The 20,849-nt window shown below is 40.0% G+C and overlaps 1 protein-coding gene across 8 annotated transcripts in view; it reads left to right on the top strand.

The window, feature by feature from the left end:
- GTDC1 (glycosyltransferase like domain containing 1) overlaps positions 1-20,849 on the top strand; it is a 385,793-nt gene that overhangs the window by 301,843 nt on the left and 63,101 nt on the right. The window lies entirely within an intron of this gene.

Below are 20,849 nucleotides of genomic sequence, written 5' to 3'. Positions count from 1 at the left end.
GCTTGGGTCAGGGGATGTGAGGCAAATGGGAAGCAGCTTCATTTGACCTTTGGGACTTTTCATGCAACTGTAACATTAAAATTTCCAATTGCAGAAATGTTTTTTCCAGTATAACCCGGACATTCAGAGGTTGATATTTAAGCCTGGTAGAAAATAAAACTTGAACTTAAAAATAAGCACATATTTATTGTAACTCTCTAGGTTCACTTTCTCTAGCAATTACCTTCATTTCTGCAAGACGGAAACTTTATTAAGCAACTACTTGTGCCAAGCACTAAGCTGAACCTTTTACCATTGATTATTGTATTTTATTCTCTCAGTGACCCTATGGCTTTTTTTAAGAAGGGTCATCCCAATAATCAGAGTAGAGTGATGTGGGTTTTGTTACAATGATAGCAATTTCTTTCTGTCAAGATAGGATTTAAAATATTACACTCCTGACTTTTGCTATCCTTCCTTCCAAGAAAAAAAAAACCATGCTATTTATGAGAAGCTCAGTTTAATAATATCAGATGAGCAGAATTCTCTTTTTTAAACAGTTAGCCTTGATGGAAGGCATTTAGATGTTAAAGGCCCTCATTCTAAGACAGTTCACCACAAAAGCAGGTCCAAGGGTTATCCATGCATTTTAAATTTTAAATCTAAATTTAAACTTAACATTTCCACCAATCAGAACTCAGAGCTAGTATCAATGTTGATCACAGAAAGAGATGTGTTTCTAATTAACTAACTTTAAAGCCCTATCTTAATCACTTAGAGCATTCTTGTGCACATCTGTGCTGCAGGAGGAACTGGATTACCTCCATGGTGTATGTGTGTCTGGGTGTGCGTGTGTGTTTAAAGCAATGCTATAACTCTATCCAAATGCGATGCAGCACTGCTTTAAAGTTGAGAAGCAAATGTGTGCTTTGTAATGTAGTTTAAAAATTGAAACCCCCTTCTACCTTATATGTTCTTCTCTTGTAAATTGGGCTTGTTTGTGGAGGGCAGCCATTTCCAATACTGTGACACATACATCCCAGAACTTCTTCCCTCTTACTTCGATGGGACCTAAATGAGCACCAGAGCCAGGGCCTCTCATGTGGTTTTGCTTCATCTTACAATGACATCAGTATCTTTCCATTCGCCTCATTTTTATAAAATTGTGCCCAGAATGAATGGCAATGCCAGTAAAGGAAACTGAGTCCTGGGAGTAATTTTTTACTAGAGTAAATGAAGTGATGTGATAAACAAGTACAACCTGACGTGACAACATGGCATAAAGCCGTGATACAAAATGTTTCATTCTATTCTTGTGAATGTTTTTGAAAGCTTTTATGCCTTTCACATGTCTTGTGTGTGTATATACTGACCAGTGGAAGTATAATTCGTGTTCAGATATTTATTTCTGTCAATGAATGACCAGATGGTTCTTGCCTATGTTGGAAGAGAACCATTTTGCCTATTCGATAACTCTGAGTGACATTACATATAACAAACTAGCCAGGATGATCCACTGTAGCCCGAGTGAGAAACACGTAGCTTTCTCTACTTTGTAAAGTTGGCAGAGACACACAGATGCCTTTATTCTCATTTTTTAACTGAAATAGTTTGTGTATTTTTCCTACCAAAGTAACAGATGCTCAATGTGGAAAACTGTGGCAATACAGGCAAAAAAAAGAGAGGAAGAATGCTTATAAATTAATTTTTACTGCCTGTAACTTGCCACTTGGAGATTTGATGATGGTCATGAGGCCACAAAGCTGACGTTCCTTTGAATACATACTATTTGTCTGACACTGTGCTAAGTGCTTTACATCAATCAGATTATTTAATCCTCCCTAGAACCCACTGATAAAGGTAATGGTATTAATCTCCTTTCATAGATGAGGAAACTGAAGCTCAGAGATACTAAGTGAATTGCCCAAAGTCACACAGCTAACAGGTCACACAATAGCAGAGCTAATTTAACGTGGGATTGCTGGACAGCTAGCTGCATTGATTTCTGTGAGTTGCATATGTGTCAGATATTCCTTTCACTTGCTTTTCAATTGAATTTATGAAGCTTTTGTTATATTAAAGTATTTAGTTTTGCACAAACGAATCTATACTTTTGTGATTTCTACCTTTAGTGCCATGTTTAAAAAGGCCTTTCCTATTCCTAGATTATAACATGGGAGGGAGAAAAAAAAATGCAAACAGTACCAGAAGATCATAATCACAAGCCAGAAAGCCAAGGTATCTGCCGAAGTTGTTACCAACAGGAAGAAGTAAGAGATGTGAGGATGTGTTTGAAGGCAGTGGCAGAAGAGGACATAAGGCTGTTCCCTCATTATGAGTATCAAGTCCAATAAGCCAATTAAATACACTTCCTTTCATGCCTCCTACCCTCCCCTTTAAGCTCCTGCATCAGGGTCTGGACTGGGAGGAGGGACTGGAGGAAAAGAGAGGAAGGTTGGGCTTCCCTGGTGGCGCAGTGGTTGAGGGTCCACCTGCCGATGCAGGGGACATGGGTTCGTGCCCCGGTCCGGGAAGATCCCACATGCCGCAGAACGGCTGGGCCCGTGAGCCATGGCCGCTGAGCGTCCGGAGGCTGTGCTCCGCAACGGGAGAGGCCACAACAGTGAGAGGCCCGTGTACCGCAAAAAAAAAAAAAAAAAAAAAAAGAGAGAGGAAGGCTTCTTACTTAGCTGCTGCTGTTTGAGGGTCTCTTTGGAGTGTCAAATGCCTTCTGTCAGGCAGTAGCCAGATGCCAGCACTTTTGTGTGGCGCGTAGATGTGTTCTTTTGAGACACTCCTGGGGAGATCTCACCCACAGGTGTTCCCTGTTGTACAGGAAACCCTCTCTGGATTCTCTCTAATCACTTCCTTCTCTCCGCTCTGACCCCAGGAGTATGTTCCTTGCCCTGAAGGCAGCCTTCCTGAGCGTAGTCCTTTCAATATGGCACATGACTCCCCTCCACTGGGACCACAGGGAAAAACAAAATTAGGTACCCTTTCCCTTCCAAATGGTAAAAAATGGAGGCTGCTTCCATTGCTGCCCTTTCTTCTTGCCCTGCCATGTGGACAACTTCTGACAGCCTCCTACCTTCAAAATCTCGAAGTCCTGACTCTCATCAGGATCTATGTCCCATATTTGGCGGGGGCGGGGGGTGGGGGGGGAGCATATGCGTTAGGTTCTCCCAAGAACTCTGTTTTAGGGGCAAGAGGAGGTAGGCTTTTGGGTTCTGGCAGCTTGGCAGTCATTCACTTTGGGGAAAGAGGTGCCGGCCTCCCCTTCTGCCAACCAACCCCAGTCTCTATGAGAGGTTTTCATGGAGCACACCTACTCCTGTGAATCTCCTCTTACTTAGGCTGTTAGACAGTGATCGAGAAGAGTACAGGGCCAATATTTCTACCTTTAGCAAGTCCTGCAGAAATGTGGCAGCACCTCTGTTTAGCATTTATAGGTATTAGTCCTCAGCGTTAGGACCTCAGCTGAAATGCCAAGGTGTTAGGAAAAGTCACACTCCACACCGTATGCTGTAGAGTTGTGCTGTGGAGATATCATGTGATAGAAAGTTTCTAATTTTTTTTTCAGAATGGATTGTAAGTTATCACAGATGTTTTCTGATTAGTACATTACTTTTTATTTTTTTAATTAATATATTTATTTTTGGCTGCATTGGGTCTTCGTTGCTGCGCATGGGCTTTCTCTAGTTGCGGTGAGAGGGAGCTACTCTTCGTTGCGGTGCGCGGGCTTCTCTTGTTGCAGAGCATGGGCTCTAGGGCGCCCGGGCTTCAGTAGTTGTGGCTTGCGGGGTCCAGAGCGCAGGCTCAGTAGTTGTGGCGCACGGGCTTAGTTGCTCTGCAGCATGTGGGATCTTCCCAGACCAGGGCTCGAGCCCGTGTCCCCTGCATTAGCAGGTGGATTCCTAACCACTGCGCCACCAGGGAAATCCCCACTGCACCACCAGGGACGTCCTGTATATTACTTTTTAAATAGTGGCTCAAGCCATCAATAAATTGACATTCATTTCTTCTAGAGGTATAACCCCATTACAATAAAATGGAAAAAAATCAAAGGAGCGTTCTGTATTGCAAAGTTATTTCTATGTCACAGTGTGTAGTCTTTAGAAGCAGGATTTTGTTGATCTTGGTGACAACAAATTCAATATATCTAATAATCCTGCATAGCAGGTCTTCATTCTCCTTCCTGTTGATGTGACAGTCACTCTTTAATGAAACCTTATTTTGTATACTATTTGCATTGTAGATCAGGAATGAAGAGCTGAGTTTGCTTAAGCAGTAGCTGAGCTGTTTATACTTTTTATATTCTTCCATCAAGAAATAATTACCCTTCAAACAGCCTTACCTCTTTCTACTTTGTATATGCAAACTACCTAAATAAAACATATGCAAACTCCCAAACCACACACCAGTATACAGAAACAATCAGGACCCAGAAAAGCATAGAATAGCGTATACATAACCTATTCCACTTCCTTGTACCAAGGCATTCATTCATTCAGCAAGTCTATATTGAGCATCTACCGTAAGCCTGCGAGGCAATAGAGTTGATTTTGCTCGTTTATTTACTACAGGAAAGTAAAGAATAATGTTTGTTTTAACTCCAGTTCTATAAAATCGGAATGTTATTTCTGGCTTAACAAAGATAATATTGTAGTAGAACTTCGGTATCTCACTGGTTGCTGTCCATAATTCTCTGTTGGAATACATCTACACATGGATTAGTTTTAAATGGCCTTCGGCAGTTTACTGTAGGGCCATCTGGCCATTTGCTATCTGTACTCCCAAAATAACATGCAGTTCTAGAATAACTTAGAACTCAGTTATGCCCTGGCATATATTATTGAAGTGTTAAATGGGTATAAAGTAGGGCATGTATTGACAATTCAGGTAAGATATGCAGTACTCTAAAATAGCCCAGGCCAATAAGATGCAGACTCTCAGTACAGCTAAATTATAGAATAATTACATTTTTAAGATTATAAGAATTTTTTTTGTTTTATATGAGAATTTCACTGCGTAGTTACTTTTTCTAGGACATTTATTATGTCCTTAAAGGTATACCACTTCCATTTTTATCCACTTTAGTATTTAAGGAGATGTTTGTACATCTCTGTGGTTATGATTCACAATAATGTTAGCACAAACTGTGAATGGATGAGTCTCTACTGCAAATATATGCCCACTGTTCAAAAAAGGATATTTCAAGGTGGAAAGTAGAAAACTCTTCTGCCAATAATGTTAAACCTCAAAATAATGTTCAGCATGTCCTGAAAGATGACCATGGATTGTTGTGATCTTTAAACAACCAACATACTATTTCTTTAAAAAGCTTAGAAGAGGGAAATCCGACCATATGTTAAAATGTCTGATTTTTCTTCTAATTCTTTTTCCTATAACAGCAGAATTTTGAGTTTGAGTGGGTGCTCTATAAATACCTGCTGACTGCTGAAGGAAACATATTAGAATTTAGAAAAATGGTGAGTTTTTTTTAAAGGAAGAGTAAAACTTGGGTACAAACCTTTCTCCATTGCTTCATTTTGGGGAGCCTGTAGCTTTCTGGTGTTTCCTGTTGAATATCCATCCTAGCGTAGCAAGTGATAAACTGGCTCGAACAACTTACTGTAGGATTAGACCCTTAATAAGTTCAGATACTAGAACTTCTGGATAGAGAAGATAAACTAGGTTTTTACAACAGTTAATAGCATAAAGAATAAATTGCAAGTATGAGAAATAAAAGGCACTATAAAATCTTAGTGCATATTTTGAGAAGAACTAAGTAGAAATTTTATACATTCATTGAAATTAACCACTGAGTGTAAGTATTAGACATGTGTAAAGAGAGAATTAGTGACCTAGAAGCTAGATCTTAAGGAACAAAAAGATAAGAATTCAACATATGTCTAATAGAAGTTTCAGAAGGAAAATTAGAGAAAATGCTAGAAGCAATAGTCAAAGAGATTTTGGTAAGAAATTTCTAGAGATTATTAATTAAGTCATGGATTCTCAAGGTAATGCATATATTTGGTTTTAAAAGATCAGAGGGTGCAAAAAGGATCTGTAAGACAAAGCAAAATTCCTTTACCCAGTTCATCCCACCCCAAACTGCCCCCTGTCCCAGCTACCACTTAACAAAACTTTTGTTTATCTTGCTATTTCTTGATTTTTTAAAATTTGAGATATTATCTGTTGACTTCCTACAGTAGAAATGGTGATTTAGTTAGCCCTCTTACTGTATGAGCAGGCACATGCAGGCACTCACATATTTTTCCCTCTCCCTAGCCTTCCAATATAGCTGTATCTCAATTTTTGGTTAATTAAATACTCTGTGTTTATAGCATTATTGCTATGTGAAACTGTTCCCTGCTGAGCATCATTGTTTTCTATGATAAGGTTTCCTTCCCTGAACAACTCTTCATTTTTTCCTGGAGGTAAATATTGCTTTAGCTTTATTTGCTTGGTTTCTGTGTCACTATCATAAACCCATTCCTAGCTCTGCCACCATCACTAACTCATCTTTTTAATATGGTCAGACACATCAGGAAATCTGTCATTTCCATTTTTTTCCTTGGACACCTCCATCCTGGAGGCCTAGATTCTCCTGCTCCTGTTCGTTTTATGTTGCTCTCTGGACCCTAGAGTCAACTACTTCCTGGATCCCACATCTTTCTCTTCTTTTACTTTATCATTTTAGTGGGATACATCCACCATAATCTCCTCAAGAAATGTAGGGAGCTAAAATTTCTTAAGACCTTGCTTGTCTGAAAATGGCTTTGTCCTTCCTCACATTTACTTAATACTTGACTGAGTTTTGAGCTCTCATTGGAACTCATTTTTCTCAGAAGTTTGAGGTAATGCTCCATTGTTTTCTACTTTTTGAACTTCCTGCTGAGAAGTCTGATTTCTATTTCTGATAACTTGCCTGTGACTCGTTGTGTTCACTCTCCCAAAAGGTATTAGATTTTCCTTTTTACTCCTGTCTTTTGAAACTCCTGTCTTCTGAAATTCCATAATTGGATTTTTGTTCTTTTCTTATGCTGGGTATATATTTCCTTCACTACAAAGAATTTTCTTATATTTTTTCTTTGATTTTCTCACCCATGATTTTCTCAATATTATGTTCTTCAACTCCTATTAGTCATTACTGAACCTTAGATTGACCTTATTTTGTTATCGCTTTTCCTATTTTCTTCTTTGTTTTTATTTTGCTTTCTGTAAGATTTTCTCAACTTTATCTTCTAACTCTTCTATTGATTTTTTTTAGTTATGATGTTTTTATATGTAAGCATTCTTTCTTGTTCTTGAATTTCCTTTCTAATCACATCCTGTTTCTCCCATCATGAATGCAAAAGCTTATTTTATCACTATGGATATCATAGGATTATTTTTTAAGTTTTCTTCTACTCTCCATGTTGTCTCAGTTTCCTCTAAGTTCCCCTTTTGTATTTGTTTGATTCATCGTATTAACTTGATGTTAAAATTTTCCTCAAATATCTGATGGTGACTGTCTCTCCATTCATATTTGAGGTGAGACCTTAAAAGATGATTAGAATTTCAGAGACAGGGCTTGTTGACCAGTGACCTTTCTCATAGGAATTCATTTGTTTCATTGTGGCATCTCCACATGTCAGCGTTGCTAGGTCAAGCCCAGTTAGTTTCCAGAGAAAGGTTCCTATAATGTCCTAGAAGGAAAATCTCCAGCTGTCTGGGAGCCAGATAGAGGAGGGGTGCTGGAGAAGCATCATTAATAAATAGACATCCTTTCATTTAATTTCCCTCACTCTTGCCTTTAGCCTTGCCTGGTCTCTGTGGTCCAGATCATCCAGTGAGGAAGCCTTTCTGCTGCTGAGGAGGGAGGTCAGGGGAGAAGGACGGTAGCTGCTTGGCTGCGTGGGCTTGAGGAGGTTACCAGCGGGCTTGTGTTTACTTTCTATAGAATTGCTACCAGTTCTGTTTTCAGCTCTGCTCCGCAATTGCACCTCCAGAGGCGCTTGGTGTGTCCAGTTCCTGAGCCTTCCGGAGTTCCTCTGGAGCAAATGAGCTGCTGTCTCTTTGCTAACACCACGTACACAAGCAGAATCACCTACACTTACAGAAGCATTCTGCCTCCTTCTCTCTGCTCCGAGACCACTCATCCATCTGCTTTCCATCTCTTGAAATCCAGTTGACATTTCTTTTCTGTTGTCATCTTACTCAATTATTCTTGTTGTCCCTGAGAGTCCATGCCTTATAAAAATTCCCATACCATTATTTCAGTAGAGCTTCAAAAGGCAGAGGGATTTAAAATTGATGTTTACTCTTCCATGTTTTCCCCAGTCTGTTCTTCATACCGCATGCAGCATTTTTATTCAGACCCAATCTGATTAGAAATTCCTCAAATGGCTATAAACCTCTTACTTATATCATTAAGGGCAGAAAGTCCTCCCCCTGGTTATTTCTCGAGCCTCGTTTTTGACCTCCCCCTCCCTTACCTTCATTGCTATCCACACTCACTCAGTGCTCTGGCCATATTTTGCTTTTACCCCTGAACCATGTTTTCTCACCAGGTCCTTTGCACATGCTGTTGTTCTTAACACAGTCCACCTCTCACATTCACACCTGGCTACCTTCTAATCATCATTGAGGTCTCAGCCAAAAGAGCACCTTCTCTGGAGAGCCTTTCTTGACATTAGCCCCCCTCCCCAGGCCTGGGTTCTCATAATAATACCTAATTCTCCCCTGGTTGGAGCACCTACCCCATTGGGTGTTTCGTGAGGGCATCTTGGCTATTCGCCTGGCACATAATAGGCATTCCAATTTGGGTTGAACGGTGAATAAATGTTTTTCTCTCTGACCTTTTTCACTCAGTATTTTCACTGAGTATGTAAGTCTTTCTTTACCTTCAAGCCTTGGTTATATTCTAGTAATAGCCCAGTACTTTACCCATCTCTTCCAAACTTAGAAATACTAGAAAGTATAGAAAACCTGAAGAAAGCGGAAGTGCTTGTACACTCACTTTGTACATTTAAAGGCTTTATTTCAAATGTAAAGTTAACAAAGTTGTATCTTAAAATATTAGTTTGGAATAAAGACAGTTTCTGTGGCTTAAAAATTTGACAGCGTAGAACCAGAACTTGAAGTGAATCAATACTTAATGCTGTAGCATTGAAAAAAAAAGGGGGTTTGTGCTGGAAGTTGGATTTGCTGGTAATTTTGATTTATTCAGGTTGTGGGTAGGAAAATGAAAAAGGAAAAAATAAAAGACTGGATTTTTGATGCCCATCTGTTCATGCTTCAGAGACCTGGAAACTGATGTTTTAAATTTCCTGGTTTTACTTTTCTGGTTTATACAGCTTTAAGAAGGGAGAAGATGGAAACTCTCAGTTAGAAAAATGAAGGAATAAAAGGAAAGACAAGGAAAAGCGTAAGGTAGAAAAAAGCACCACAGGAAACAAATAATAGAAAGGGAGGAATATATTTGTTTGATTTATAACATTGAGCCTTTTTGTAATTAATGTGCCTCTAGACAGAGAACAAATCTTTGATTAGTATACAAATGAAAGTAAGGCAACATTAAAATGCCTGCCTTAAATGGATGGCTAAAGTGTAACTTGTGAGAGTTAACAAGAAAAACACATCTTAAAAAAAGGCATGGGTCTCTGATTTATAAAGTAGCTTAACTATGAGAGGGCCAGTGGAGTCAGAGACTGGAGTTTTTAGAATGTTGATTATCTCTTTAGTAACCATGAGAGCATAATGTTGACCACCTCCATTATTATCAAAAATAAAAAATCATAGTATTTCCTGAGCTCTTACTATGTGCCAAGCAACATGGAAAACATAACTCTGCAAGGCAGCATTATTATTAGCTCCATTTTACAGATGGGGTAACTGATAATTAGAGAAAAAACTCTTTCCCCAGGTTAGCTAATAAGTGGCAGAGCCCAGAATTTAAAACAATACAATATACCTAGAGCCCTGCTTGACCCAGTGTGCCTTTTTGCCTCTCAATAATTATAAGATAATCAGTAGATTTGACTAGAAGTTTGATCCTCCTACTTCCATTGCAAGTCTAGGGGACTGGTCTCATTCTCATTGAACATATGAAGAAACCCAGGTTTCAAAAGATTAAGTGACTTTATTCACAACCGAACAAATTTTTAAGAAAAATTCTTTCCTAAACTCAGTTCCCTATTCTTTTTATTTTTAGTTAAAAAAGGAACATTTTTGTTTCACAATTCATATTTTCTCCTTTTCATCCCCCAAATTCTCTTATCAGTTTTGATGGTTAGCACTCTCGTCTTGTACAATATTCTCTTGTTGTCACTGTCTGTCGACATAGATATGGTACCTTCCACTCTATCATTTTCCTGATACCCTGTTCAGGAAATTTCACCCATCATGGTATTGATTCTTTCCCCTCTTTCCCACAAAAGTATCCAGTTGTATTCGTCATCTCAGGCTGCCATAACAAAATACCATAGACTGGGTGGTTTAAACAACAGGAATTTACCATTCTGGAGGCTGAAAGTCTGAGATCAGGGTGCTAGTATAGTCAATTCTGAGGAGAGCTCTCTTCCTGACTTGCAGCTGGCTGCCTTCTGGCTGTGTCCTCACATGTGGCCGTGGGAGGAAAGGGGGAAGAAAGAGAGAGAGAGGAAGAGAGATCTCTTCCTCTTCCTGTAAGACCACAGTCCTATCGGATTATGGACCAATCCTTATGACCCTCATTTAACCCTACTTACCTCCTAAAGACCCTATCTCCAGACGTAGTCACATTCAGGGTTAGGACTTCAACATATGAATTTTGAGGGAACACACTTCAGCCCATAGCACCCATAAAATGATACCATGCTCTAACGGATACTCTCCAATTGGAAACACTGCCCTAAGGGAATTCCTATTTTTGTTTGGAAAGAAGAAAGTGATCCTTTCTTCAATACCAGCACATTTTACTATCTTGCTTTCAACCTCCAAATAATGGCTTCCAAAAAAAATTGTGGAATAGGACATGTGATTAGAGATCATTTTTAGAGTTTCCTTCAGTGCTTTACTGATGCTGTAGAAGATATGGGATTCCCAGAGTAATGTGAACATTTACTTGCTAACGAGGTAAATCCATACCAAGCAGCTTGCTGAGTCTATGTACACGTGAAACAGCCACTTCCCCTTGCTTGAAAGAAATTACTTCAGATTCACATTTGGGAACTTTTTTCATTTTTGTATACTATCATTAAATTAAGCGGGGTGAATGAATAGAAGCTTTTAAAACTTCACTTCTGAGTTATTAATGAAACAAATGATGAGCAAATTATTAAGTTTACATGAAAAAGTTAGATTATTGTAGTAATGGAATCAGTAAATACAGTTTAGTTTAAAGGTAATATGGATAGCTTACAATTTCTGGGGGTAAGAGACCAAAATAAGTACGTATGAAATGTCACTACATATGCTCTAACATTTTTGTAAAAATAGACAGAACCTTGGGCTTCCCTGGTGGCACAGTGGTTGAGAGTCCGCCTGCCGATGCAGCGGACACGGGTTCGTGCCCCGGTCTGGGAAGAGTCCACATGCCGCGGAGCGGCTGGGCCCGTGAGCCATGGCCTCTGGACCTGCGCGTCCGGAGCCTGTGCTCTGCAACGGAGAGGCCACAACAGTGAGAGGCCCGTGTACCGCAAAAAAAAAAAAAAAAAAAAAAAAAAAAAAATAGACACAACCTTTAGCTCATAGAAGGAGCTTAGATATTTGCTGAATGAATATTTGTTGACTGAGTCAAGACAGTGACGCATTTACAAACTAAGAAATCCAGTGTTACCCAAGATGGCCTTAGAAATAACTCCGTAAGTGTGGATGTTACATAAAGAAGCAAGGAAATGGGAAGTTTACTTTGATTTCCTCAGCTCATCTACACATCATTACCAACTCTCTTTTAATCCTCTCAAGAAATTTGGAAAAACAGATATTATCCCATTTCATAGATCAGAAAACTGAGGTTCAGAGAAATTAAATGATTTGAATAAATTCACAAATACAGGAAATACCGATGCAATACTAAGTACCAGTACTACAGCCTGGGTTCTCCCCTCTTCAACATGCCCATTGCCTGAGTGGACTTACTTTAAGGTGCTTCACAGAGATTTCTCTCCACCTGTCCTCTCAAAAGAACCTCATAGGCTTACTGTGCAGTTATCCCATTTGTGATTAGTTTCCTTGAATTAAGGTATTGTGCTTTTGAAAAGTGGCACATATTGAGCATGGAAGATGACTAGTACATTGTGGGAATTTAAGATTAGTTTCCAACAAGGCCAACAGGGAAGAACAGTGCATGATTCAAGGTAGATGCAAGGGGATGCATGGTGATGAGCGTGGCAGGGATGGGGGCCCTGGGCCACTGGGAAGGAGCATAAAGCTCTTAGGGAATTAACAACCAGTTGGTGGAGAGTGCTTACAGGGGAGGTAGGAAGATAAAGATTCACTGTTTGCAGTTCCGCTTGCAACTTTGCTGACTGTGTTCAATTACTACAGTAAACCTTGTGTAAAATAGAGGGTTTTGTGGTGCTTAGCTCTTTTCGGGGGAGGAATGCGAATCATGAGACGAGTGCATGCATCTGTTCACAAGGTTGGCTCTGGGTTTGATAAACGTGGGCTGTGGCAACATGCAAGGTATCTTTTCCTAGTCTCATACATTGTTAAGGACCTTAAGTTTTCTGTATGGGAGCAGTATATCATCAAGGGATTTTATAAAATTGCATAAGACAAACTGCTCATACTAGTAGGCAGTTAAATTAGCAGTGTGTACAATCTAAAACACTTTGGAATTAAGAGAGATTCACATATACACACTACTATATACAAAAGAGATAACGAATAAGGACCTCCTGTATAGCACAGGGAACTCTACTCAATACTCTGTAATGACCTATATGGGAAAAGGATCTAAAAAAAGAGTGGGTATATGTTTATGTGTAACTGATTCACTGTGCTGTACACCTGAAACTAACACAACATTGTAAATCAACTATACGCCAATAAAAATTTTTTTAAAAAGAGAATGAGGAATTGAGGCATAATTATTTAAGTTAAATAATACTAACTACATAAATTGTGTTGCCAGAAGCAGCCATGTATTGTAAATAAATGGTATAAATAAGGTACATGGAGAGTGTTAGATTTTCAGAAATGATTCTTAGAAATGCTGGTGGAAAAAAATATAAAAAAACAGACTCATGGGAACAGAACCATCTTTTCCTTATGACAGTCATATATCCCAGCTATTTAAAGGACAGACATCAGAAAATGATGGACCTTAAACAGAAGAGAGGAAGCTGAAGCTTCTCTCTTTGGCAGCCTTCAAGAGAAGATGCTGTCTTGACTAAGTATGTCATCCCTGGGACCATACATGGATAATGAGGCCAGTCTGATAGCCATAAATATGCTTTCAGTTTCAGCATGCCTTTCTCAGGCTAACAAGTAGGGTTTGCTTGTTAATTTTAACTGAGGCTAGTTTCTATGGATCCTGTTTTCCTATCTTGTCACAAAACAGATTCTTCGTAGTCAAAGCAAGACACCCTTGCTCAGTATCCTCTCTCGGACTGCTGTCAATGTTGCATGTTGGCTTTGAAAATTTGCACCATGGGAGTTGAAATCTGGTTCAGGCACGAAACTCGAGCATTTCAATGACATGGCCTAAACAGCCGCGGTGTTGTTGGATGGCTGTTCCCCCAAAGCATTTGTGCTATGTGCATGTGGATGGTGATTGACTCATCTGTGATTCAAATTTGTTCAAATAATGTTCTGCCAGAGTTTCTTGTTGAAACAGCCTTTGTAGACATGTGCCATCTATTTTTTGAATATTAGCCCATAGCCATCTCCAGTAAAGAGGAGCAGCCATCCCTACAGCCAACCACCAAGCATAAGTCTGTCTTTCTGTTCAACGTTGTGGTCTTCAGACATCCAGTTTTAATTATGATAGACTTCCTTGTTTGTGATTCCTTTATTTAGTGAAGACAATGTGGCAAGAAGTATAGGGGGTGTATGCGTGCACATGAGAATGCTAGATTAAGATCTTTACTTTTATACTTTATAGGTTTATATAAATCTGCTTACCATATAAGTGATATATTGGATACATGTGGGCAACATGATTTTTTGATTATCTTTGATATTTGCTTATGTGGCTAAAATTCTAAAAATGTTAATTTTGTAATTAATTTCCAACACATTGTTTGGAAACAGTGAATAGTTTTTGTTATAAATCACCCAAGAACTTAGATCACTGAACTGCCTGGATGTGTCTTCCCAGTTGGTTTTGGAAAAATTATTTATCTTTGATTCCTATTTCCCTTCTCTTCAATTCTCAACATGGTTTCTGCCCCGGAATCCACAGAAATTGCTGTGATAAAATCGAATGATATTTTTTTCTGCTGTCATCCATATTAGCCTTGAACTGTATTTTTTTCTGTTACTTTTTTCACAGGTTTCCCTGATATCTTCAGACTTCCTTTTCTCTACTGATGTGTGGCCTTGGTGAATGGCCTTTTGGGCTGAGTTTCATCATTTGGAGAGGGAATGCATTTTCCCACTCCTCTGCCATCCCTACTATATAAAATATGCCATCACCTATCTGGTTCCCCATGCTTTTTGACTCAGGCTCTGCACCTCCTAGGGTCTAAAGTAGTATTTCCCAGGGTATCCCTTGTCGAATATTAATTCTTAAGGTGCTTCTTTGTGTGTATGCGTGTGGGGAGGGGTGGTGGTGAGGGCTTTGGGGGATTGGTCCTTGTTTCATTAAGTGCTAAGTTTGGGAAACAATAAACACAATGTCTCTATCACACAACAGGTATTAAATAAATATTTATTGAACGAACAAAAGAATGAATGAATGAACATATTTACTGAACATGCTAGCATGTGCTTTGGGAAGTTCTGCCGTGAAGAAATGTTTAACTTTGTTTAACCCAGCATTTCCGAAACTTGATCTCTCACAAAACCTTCTCTAGGGCAATACCTACACCACAAAACCTTCTCTAGGGCAATACCAACACCTTCTGTTTCGTGATAAACAGAACACACCTTGTGAGACTTCAGCCTGAAGGGATGGCCGTACTGTTCTCCCTCCCCGACCGACACCTGAGCTACATGTACACACACTGAGCTTCCTCAGCCCCCTCTTTCTGTGCCTGCCCCACAGGGAGGCCAGTTTCCATATTCCAGTTGCTAAGGCTCTCCTCTTTTCTCATTGGCTCATATTTGAAATAATCACTGATGAATTATGCCCTCTCTCTGTCTCTTTAATCATCCACTCATTTGCATCATTTTTTTTCACATGTTATCTTCCAGATCTGCTTTGAGAAGCATGACTTAATCATGTCCTGAGGACTCTTATCTTTGGGTACTTATTTATGAGATTCTGTAGGTTGAAGTTACCATATTAAGTACTTTTCATTGAAATCTCTCAAAAAGATGTTTGTAGGCAACGTATTCCACATGACATACATTTTAGCCACAGCATTCTCTTCAACAACACATGAATCAGTCTCAATGTCCTAAGTCGATGTGACTTGCTTTATCTTATCGCCTTCCTCCTGACTACCTCTGTTGGTCAGCTAAACATATGCTGGCTTCTCAACTTCAGCAGAAATCACCTAAGGAGCCTAGAGCATTTCCTTTGCTTACCCTCAATCTTAGCATCGGTTTAAGCTCCGCCCAAATCTGGTATTTTCGGACTAATCCAAATAAGGCATTTGGCCATTCCTACAGGTCCAGCTCTACGTTTGTGTGTTTGGATGTGGGTAGTGCAGGGAAGCAATCAGATTTAGGTCTGGAAAGTACTTATTCCAGCTGTGTCTTTAAACATCCCTCAACATAGTACTGGGGTTTTGTGGCAATGCCTCTGGACCCACCCTGGGGGACAGAGGTGGGAAAGAAGGAGAGGCAGCAGAGGGAAGGTTCTACTTTTGTTTCAAAGATTGGCTATTGCTTGGAAAAAAGTTGGGAGTGGGGTCCCGAGGCTGATAACAGATTGGAAACGACTATGGTAACCAGAATCTTTCTAAGAGTGAAAACATGTTTGAATAGGGCTTCTGAGAGATTCAGAAACAGGAAGGACATTCTGTGAGTAAGGTGGGCAGTAGCATTTCTTTAAGAAAAATTGAGAGGATGGTTAAACGGCAAGCCTGCCATGTGCTCTAGAAGGCAGCTCACTGGTATTCTTTCTTTTCTCTCCTTCACTCCTTACCTCTGTACCTTTCCTCTTCTCATTAGCACCTCTCCCAGAGTTGAAGCTGGGGAGGAGGAAGGAAGTGTTCGGTCATGTGCCTATTTGCATAGTTACTTCACTGAGTTCACACCAGGATAGTGTGAACATTCTGTCCGGTTCTATAAAAAAGCCAGTATCACCCCATCGGTAAGGTATTATTTGCTTTTTTAGCATAGAACCGTTTATTGCCAGCCTTCTCTTCACTGTACATTTCAAATAGCATCTGATTAAGAACGTTCTGGATGGGTTAATTAGTGTGGTGACTATTATTAAGCAAACTGCTTGTTAGTATATGTCCATTTGATCTTGGTATTGATGTAGTAATTGACCATAGAGCTACATTTAGAAAAGCTGGAAAAAAGTTTTTTGATTTCTATTATGGCAATAAATTGTTTATATAAAACACGTCTATGAAAATATGGGTTTCATGTCACACACAGAGAATCAGAGTAGACTGTGTGGGATGGTAGTTGAGGATCGTTTTGTTTTGTTTTGTTTTTTAGAAATAGTAATACATTTGTCCAGCTTGCTTCAAGATCAGCTCTGCTGAAACAAAGTAGTAAAAAATTATTACTGCAGAATATATGAAAACTGAAGTAATTTTAGCTTCCCTCACCTAAAGGACGTATTTCCTTTTAGATTTAGCTAATTGCCTAAATACTTCTTTGGGTAACAATCACTCTATATAAAAGACTATTAGAGAAAAATATGAGAAGATATTGTAAACAAGGAAAGCATGGCACGTAACCACCTTCCTTCAAGTACTGGATTATCATCTATATTATTTATTGGTATTTTGTCCAGTTCTATTATTAAGTTTCCCTAGCTATAGCATTTCCATAGGGAATTTATTCCATGAGCTAATAAATTACACCGTCAGGGAGTTTTTCTGGAAATTCAGCTTAAATTTTCCCATTCTTAATTTCATCTCATTACTCCTAGTTATACCCCCTTGTACCTGGCTAAATAATTATTCTCTTTCCTTGGAGATTCCTATTATGTACCCCTCTAGTTGTCACTTAACCAGGCTATTCATATTTAGCTCCTTTAATCTGTCCTCATAAATCAATTCTTCCATTGCCTTAATCATTATTATTGCTCTTCTTAGAACTCTCTAATTTTCAAACATACATAGTTATCAGGTACCTCAGATGAAATCAGCATTTGCACAGTATTCTGCTCCCACAGACTTGGTCTCTCCCTGTCCTGTACATCACGTTCCATAACCAAGCAGCATCAGTTAGTTGGCTGGTCCAATCAGCCCAGACTCATCTTGTCAAACTCCAGGAAATCTACATAGTCTTTTCCACATGTCCTACTGCTTTCAGGTTTATTTTATTTTGTCAATTTCATAATATTAATAAGCTGAGTTTTGGGTTTCTGTCCATATTGATATTCTGCATCTTCCCATGTCCTTATTCACCACCACCTATCTAGTCAGTCATCCGCAACCTGGGTTAAGGTGGGATTCTGTTCATCCGTGAGAACATTTACGAAATGTATTGCAAAAAAGCAGGCCTAGCACCTTGTCCACAGCTAGATTCCTTGTCAGTGACCAGTTCCCATTGCTTACAAACCTTTAGCCAATCTCCCATCTCTCTTTTTTTTTTTCCCCATCTCTTTTAATTTGCAATTTTGCTCACATGCTGGCCAATATAAAGGGATTTTATGAGCAAGATGGGTCATGATACTGTTTTCTAAAATGAAGGTATGTTGTTTCAATGCCCATTGATTTGTGTGTGTGTGTGTGTGTGTGAATCCTTCGTGCACCAAGTTTGTAATTCTGTTAAAATCCTTTTTAAGCTTGCCTGGCGTTCTTTATCTAACATAAACAAATAGGTTACTTCACTTGTGCTATTGTTGATTTCCACATATGTACAGATGTTCCTTCTCTTACCATTTGTTCCATTTGTTTAGGAGAAGTTGAGGATATTGTCATAGTCATGTTTTTTCTTTTAGTGGTGATCGATGGGAACTTTCCTATTGACTTTTAGTTCCTTAGAATCTCCTCAATATTTTAAATTTATTTCAGGAAGAAAGTTGGTTACCTCCCTTCATGATTTTGGACCTGTGAGATCTGAAACTCTAATCTGTATATGCCCAAGTTTCTTTCCATTTTTTAAAAAATAAACTCTCTAATTTTTTATTAGAGCAGTTCTAATAAGACTGAGGCTGTGACCACTGAGTTTTTAAAGGTCTGTAGATGAGAAGAAACATTTTTAGTACAGCATTCATTATAATTCAATAAATTTCCTTAACCTAATAATCTAAAGAGAGATATTAAATTCAATGTTCGTTTTTTAAATTGACGTATAATGGATTTACAATGCTGTGTTCGTTTCAGGTGTACAGCAAAGTGGCTCAGTTTTTTTTAGTATTTCATATCTATATATTCTTTTTCAGATCCTTTTCCCTTCTTTTTCCATTTTAAATCAAGAATTAATGTATTACTTTATAAGGGCATACCAAGGAGGTTAGCCCCATTCTTTGTGTTTTATCTGTCCATATGCCATATCTACTTCATCCACTTATGACAGGGCACGGGTGTGGGGGGAGGTGGCTTATATATTCAGGTGATTTTTCTCAAAAGGCCTCAAGAAACAAGCACAGAGCCCCCCACATCATGCCTTTTGCTTCTAGAATGTACATAGCATACTACAGCCAGACTGGATTTCCAGTTCGCAGCAGAACCCACACTGTGGCTTAGCCTTGTTCACCTGCCCGTTGGTTCGGAACTAGCGATCGCCCACCCCCCTCTCCACGGCCACCTTCTGACTCAGGTCACTTCCTGAGCACCATCTCTCCTCACCTCGCTTGAAATAGATGGCCTCATCCAAGGCTTTGGGGACGCACTGGATTCCGCACCTGCCACCTGAAACGGTTCTTTTCAATTCCGTCTCTCCCTTCTTCTTCCCTCTCAGCTTTGTAAGGAAGCACGGTGTGTGTTCTCTTGAATAAGGCCCTGCTTGCCCTGCAGCAAGCATCCTGCCATTATCACACCTTATGATGTTTTTCTACTTCCATTTTGTTGGGTTTTTTTTTTGCGGTACGCGGGCCTCTCACTGTTGTGGCCTCTCCCGTTGCGGAGCACAGGCTCCAGACGCGCAGGCTCAGCGGCCATGGCTCACGGGCCCAGCCGCTCCACGGCCTGTGGGATCCTCCCGGACCGGGCCACGAACCCATGTCCCCTGAATCGGCAGGCGGACTCTCAACCACTGCGCCACCAGGGAAGCCCCTCTACTTCCATTTTCTAAGACTTTTCTGTTTCCTCAGGATCCTGCTCCCTTCCCTAGCAAGTATCCCCAAGCGAGCACCCCTGTGGACATGCACCCCATTAAAGAAAACTTGACCTTGCCTTCTCCTTTCTTCTCTTTGTCCCCCTCTCTCCCTAACCAGTGTCTGGTTTCTCTCTGCCCTCACCCCACATGAACCGCCCTGGCACTAGCCAGTGATCTACGGTATAACGAGGCCAAAATCGCCCTGTCGTTTCTGCTGCTGTAACACCTCTGCAGTGTTTCACACCCTTTTTTTTTTTTTTTTTTAAACAGTTTTAAGAGCTCTTGGTTCTTTTTCCTACCCGTGATTTAGGAGCTCTTAATTTACCTCAGTAGTGTGATATTACTCTCAGATTTCCTTTCAGCTCTTCCAAATGTTCCTCATTGCTTTCCTTGGTTCTGTGGTTCTTCTTCCTCACCTACCTCTTAAATGCATGTACTCTCCACTTCTTCACATACTCCACAATCCAGGTAAGGGGCCGAGTCTCTGCATGGGGCTCAGGGCCTCTGAGAACACCCTTGTTGTCTGGCCCCAGACTGCCTCTCTATACCTCAGATCCTGGGACTCAGACTCTTTGCTGTGTATCTTATTCCCTGAAGAGTTCATGCTCTTTCACACCCTTTTCCTTTGATCTCACTGTTCCCTCCATTCAAAACTTACCCCTCTCTGCCTTTCAGAATCAGTCAACTAAAACCCTCTTTTAGCCTTTACTTATCCCCAAGTCAGAATTAATCTCTAGTTCTCAGTTTTAAAAGTTAGAATGTCCATTCTTGATATACTGTGTTCCGCCACAGGTTCCTTTGTTGTTCTCAAGTCTGTCTCCCACTCTGTCTACTGGTTTGCTCCCTAGAACTTGGTGAATTCCTTGGTTGCATTTTATGTGTTTGCTTCTATCGATAAGTAGCAGATATCGAACTCTATGACAAAGCATTATGGGAAGAAAGGGGTGAGATGGTAATGAAAAAAATATAAAAAGATACTTCAAGAAATATTAGCAAGGGACCAAGCTATGTGATCCTTATAAAACCTTAGACCATTTGGGAGCCAATAAGAAGATGAAGTCCAACAGATGTGGTTTTGGCTTAGCTGCTGACCTAATGGTTGGGCTTCCCTGGTGGCACAGTGGTTAAGAATCTGCCTACCAATGCAAGGGACACGGGTTCAAGCCCTGGCCCGGGAAGATCCCACATGTCGTGGAGCAACTAAGCCCGTGTGCCACAACTACTGAGCCTGTGCTCTAGAGCCCACAAGCCACAACTTCTGAGCCCATGTGCCACAACTACTGAAGCCCGTGTGCCTAGAGCCTGTGCTCTGCAACAAGAGAAGCCACAACAATGAGAAGTCTGCA

This window comes from Phocoena phocoena, chromosome 7 (genome assembly GCF_963924675.1).
Source record: "Phocoena phocoena chromosome 7, mPhoPho1.1, whole genome shotgun sequence".
Classification (NCBI taxonomy): domain Eukaryota; kingdom Metazoa; phylum Chordata; class Mammalia; order Artiodactyla; family Phocoenidae; genus Phocoena; species Phocoena phocoena.
The sequence above is the reverse complement of the archived record's forward strand: the minus strand, read 5'-3'. Positions and strand labels throughout refer to the sequence as shown.